This window comes from Physeter macrocephalus, chromosome 1, assembly GCF_002837175.3.
Source record: "Physeter macrocephalus isolate SW-GA chromosome 1, ASM283717v5, whole genome shotgun sequence".
Taxonomy (NCBI): Eukaryota; Metazoa; Chordata; class Mammalia; order Artiodactyla; family Physeteridae; genus Physeter; species Physeter macrocephalus.
In genome coordinates, this window is record NC_041214.2 from 62241271 (window position 1) to 62246468 (window position 5198).

Sequence of the window (5198 nt, forward strand, 5' to 3'; positions counted from 1 at the left end):
GAGCTGTCCAAGGCCCCAAAGCAGCCACTCTCCTAGTTTCTCTGCTGGCTGTCCCAGCTTGTGTGTCTCTCCTTCTCACTACCATTAAGGGATCTTACTCTTTCCTTGAATCTGATATGTGGGGACAAAGCTAATCAAAATCCACCCTGAGAGGAGAACGCCACCCTCACATTCACTTTCCCAAGAAAGTTTTCCCATTCACTCGTACACTCACTGGGCAAGAAAAGGCTCCCCATCTATCATCTATCTATCTATCTATCTATCTATCTATCTATCTATCTATCTATCTACCTACCATCTATCAACAGAACCCCAGTGTGTATTCTGTCCTGTGTCCCAACACCTGGGAAAAAATGCACCTTTCAAGCAGTGACCTCTACAGTATCCAGATCTCCAGGTGCCCCTCCCCCCAATACAAGACCCTTAGAGTTAGGTATTCAAAGGTCTTTGAATAATTTCTAGATCAACCCAGTTATCTTAATCAAGCAGGCAGTCAGCTAACCATTATTCATTACCTGCCTCTGATTTCCAAGCCCTGCTTTTGTCCTCCCCTTTCCCATGGCCCCTCTTCTCCCTCTCTAGATGTGTCTCCATTCACCATTCATTTAGGAAACACTTACTAAGCACCATCTATATGCTAGAGTTATGTTAGACCCCAAGGAAAAGAGGAGAAGTAGAACCAGTCACTGTCCAAAAGATTAAAATCTCTCAGAGGATCATACCTTTCATTCTCCTAGGGGGTGAACCTTGAGTTTGGCTAAACGTTTCTGTTTCTCTAACCGAATGCCTAGGGTGAATGCCTTATCCATTCCTGGAAATAATATCCTTAGCTCTCAGCCTACAGAGAGTTTGGCTCTTTCTTGAAAACTGGAAGAGAATGAATGTATTTAGACTGTGAGTTGAACTGGATGTAAAGAAAAGTAGCTAAGCAAAATAAACTAGATGAATTTTTGTTCAGCTCAGTTTTACTGGCTCACTCACCTTCCTTTGCCATTTGTGTGATATGATGAAGTACAAAGATGGTGTTGCATATCATTAAGTGTATGTCAAGTTGATGTTTGCAGTAAGCTCTGTATATAAGCTTTGTTTTCATTGCTTGCAGCTCCCTCACATAAAGAGACTGTGATGACAATATCGTGTCACAATATACCAGAGCCTCATCACAGTGTGATCCTCAGGGATGATATTGGGTCATGTTATAGATGAAGCAGCAATATTATAGATCCAAGAAAGCATGACCTTGGAAACTCTGTTTTCACTAAGAAGAAAGAATAGGTTATTCTGGGCTTGGAAAAAATGTAAAAAATAGTCATCCCCAAAGGCTAACTTGCTGTCTACATTCTGCACTGTAGCAGACTTTATAATTTCCAAATCGACCAGATTGTTTTCAGTCCTCATTTTATTTGATTTTCAACAGAATTTATTTTGTTGTTCATTCCCTTTTAAAAAGTCTCTCCTCCTTGGATACCAGGATTCCACACTGTCTGCTTCTTTCCACCTTCTCCCACTCCTCTTTCTCATTCTTTTTTACTGAGCCTTCTTCCTCTAAATTAATCTATCCATTACTCATCTATTCATTGTTTTCACTTTAAAAATTTTTTTTGGCCACGCCAGGAGGCATGTGGGATCTTAGTTCCCTGACCAGGGATCAAACCTGCACCCACCACAGTGGAAACACGGAGTCTTAACCACGGGGCCTCCAGGGAAGTCCCTTTTATTTTTCACTTTTTCAACAAATATTTGTTGTGCATACTATGGGCCAGGCACTGATTTAAGTACTGGAAATACAGCGATAAGCAAAATACACACCATCTCTGTCCTCAAGGAGCTAACATATAGTAAAATAGTTGATTCCCTGGATTGGGTATTTTCGATGCTCTTTAAAATCTCATTGCAGGCACAGAAGTATGACATCTTTTCCTTCCTCCTTCCTGAGCTAACACAAAGGATCAGCTTGTCAAATCAGGCCCAGGAAGATAAGAGATCTATCCAGTATTATGCTTTGCTAATAATTTCAAGGCTACAAGCAATCAACAGGCATAAGTGGAACAAGGAGAAAACAGGAACATCTCAGGCTGCTTGGGTCTTTCCACTCTGCAATGGACATGATTCTCTAACCCAGAGTAACAGATGCTCATGTGTGTGATTTCTCTTCTGTATATAACAAGGACTGTGCAGGGTCTCAGATTCTACCCTACTTTTACATTAACCAGTTAGACTGTAACTGTTTCATAGATGCTGACAGAAGACATGAGACTCCTGGGTTAGAAACAAAGGACTTTATTATGCCTGGCAAAAGCAGTAGCCAGAGCTTCATTTGTTTGTGTCAATTCCCCACGTCCTCCCCAAATCCCATAGCAGTTACACAAAAGGCTCATTATAGATGCCTACACATCAATTGGTTGCATTAAACAAGGGGAACACTGAGCTTGAGGAATCCACCACTTTTAGAGTTAGTGGAAACAAGCCTGTTTGTTTTCTCAGTGGAGATGTTAGCTCATCTCTCTGTGCAAACCCAGCCCTGAAAAATGGCTTGGGTAAAGAGTGATCAGACATAAAATATGTAAGCATGCTCAGGGTCCAGTGTGGATTGCTACTCCCAGCATATACTTTCTCTTGGAATGCACTAATATGGTTTGAGATTCTCAATAATTTGAGAATTCCCTCTCTTATATCTTTAAGTCAACCTTCTCTGTTGGTCCCTTCCCATCAATATTTAAACTAATGCAAATCTAGTCCACCTTAAAAACTCTCTCCCTCTACCACACTCTCCTGTCCAATTACAACCTCCTTTTCTTAATAGTCAAACTTATTACAATATGTGTCCTAACTTTCTGTCTCCCTTTCTCTGTCTCCAGCTTCTTCTTCAACCCCCCACACTGCATCTGGGATCAATTTGATACTCTATTGAAACAGCCTTCTAAGTCTCAGCTTCTTCCTCTGTAGGTAGAAATAATAGAAATATTCACTAAATAGATCTGTTTTGAGTATGAAATGTGTTAATAAATGTGACGAGTTGAGAGCAGTGCCTGGCACATTGTTCGTGTTCAGTAATTGTTACGTAGATTGTTATTATTAGCAACCTCCTCCTCCTCATTTTCGTCAGTGAAATTCTTGTTGCTAAATCCAGTGGGCACTTTTTAGTTCCTATTTGACATCCCTGTGTTGACCACTTTTTCCTTCTTGAAACTCCCCCTTCTTCAGCTTCCATGATGCCAGACTCTCTTAATTTTCCTCTTACTTCTCTGGACAGCCTTCTTGGTCAGATTTGTGTGTTCTGTCTCAGGCTGTCTTAAATGGTGATATCCCTCAGAGTCCTCTGTTAACCTCCTTTCTCTTTTTTATCTACATGCTTTCACTTAATGATATTATCCACTCCTGTGCCTGAATTACTTTCTATATGGAGATGCCAATACTCTGTACCTTTTCATTTACTTTTTTAACAGATATTTTTAGGACAACTTCTATGTGCCAAACACTGGGTTAGCTATTGTGAGTAAAGCCGACAGGATTCCTGCTCTCATGCGACTTAGTCTTTAATAGGGAAAGCAGATATAAAACAAATAATCACACATACGACTCTACACCTATAGATGACTTAATGGCTCCAAAGTAAAGGAAGATAGTCCTAAGAAAGTATAACACGTCAATCTGACCTAGGGTAAAGGAGAAATGCAGGGCTCCTTAAGGCAGTGGTGCTTGGGTAGACATCAACAAGATGCAAAGGTACTCAGTAGGTAAAGGGGGAGAGGAGGAAATAAAAGAGAGTACAAAGTACTCAAGGAACTTAAAGAAGATCAGTTTTGCTAAAACATCGTAAGGGGAAAAGAAGAGCAAGATAGAATTAGACTCTCACGCTATGACGGCCAGTGCAGCAGAGCCGCAGGGGCGGCGCCCAGGAGTCGGGGTAGGAGTCGTGGTGACCAGCTGCAGGCATCCTCACTGCATCCTCCTGGGGAGGAAGAAAGAAAGGGTCATTTGGAGCCGGCAGTTTGCAACTTCCCAGGGGCCACTTGGAGTTCGGTGAAAGCTGGAAAGAATGTGCTCAAAGGGAAACCTGGGAAGAAGCAGCTCTTCACCTGAAAAATGTTCACTTGGCCTCGGTTGTGAATTCTTTCGTTGAGGAAGAGAATTACCATTATGTCACTATTTTAATGAAAGGAGAGGTGGACCTGACTCATGGTTCAGAACCAAAGAATGTAGAGCCTGAGAAAAATGAAAGTTGGGAGTGGATTCCTTGGGAAGAATTTCCTCCCCTGGACCAGCTTCTCTGGCCACTACGTTGTTTAAAGGAACAAGGCTATGATCCATTTAAAGATTTGGATCATCTGGTAGGATATAAAGGAAATCACCTACAGGTGAACAAGGAGACTCCCTGATTTTTTTTTTAATGGGTTAGCCAAAAAGTTCATTCGGTTTTCCTGTAAGATGGCTCTAGTAGCACTTAGTTGTCTGTAACTTGATTCGAAAAAATTTTGTTAGATTGTATTGTGACAGCTGTCATATCAGTGTGCATTTAAAAAAACACTTATCAAAATTGGCGAATTTTTGTATAGCCATTTTAATATTGAAGATGGAAGAAAAAAAGCAACATTTTCGGCATATTATGCTTGATTATTTCAAGAAAGGTAAAAATGCAACTGAAACGCAAAAAGATTTGTGCAGTGTATGGGAAGGTGCTGTGACTGAGCAAACGTGTCAAAAGTGGTTTGCGAAGTTTCGTGCTGGAGATTTCTCGCTGGACGATGCTCCACGGTCGGGTAGACCAGCTGAAGTTGATAGCAATCAAATCGAGACTTTGATTGAGAGCAGTCGACATTATACCACTCGGGAGATAGCCGACACACTCAAAATATCCAAATCAACTGTTGAAAATCATTTGCACCAGCTTGGTTATATGAATCGCTTTGATGTTTGGGTTCCACATAAGTGAAAAAAACCTTCTTGACCGTATTTCTGCATGTAATTCTCTACTGAAACGTAATGAAAACGTTCCGTTTTTAAAACAAATTGTGAAGGGCAATGAAAAGTGGATACTGTACAATAATGTGGAACGTAAGAGATCGTGGGGCAAGTGAAATGAACCACCACCAACCACACCAAAGGCCGGTCTTCATCCAAAGAAGGTGATGTTGTGAATACGGTGGGATTGGAAGGGAGTCCTCTATTATGAGCTCCTTCCAGAAAACCAAAGGATT

General features: G+C 41.1%; 1 pseudogene; it reads left to right on the plus strand.

The window, feature by feature from the left end:
* Positions 1-3859: 3859 nt before the first annotated feature.
* On the plus strand, positions 3860-4379 carry LOC102978319 (nucleotide triphosphate diphosphatase NUDT15-like; annotated as a pseudogene).
* The last annotated feature ends 819 nt before the right edge of the window (positions 4380-5198 follow it).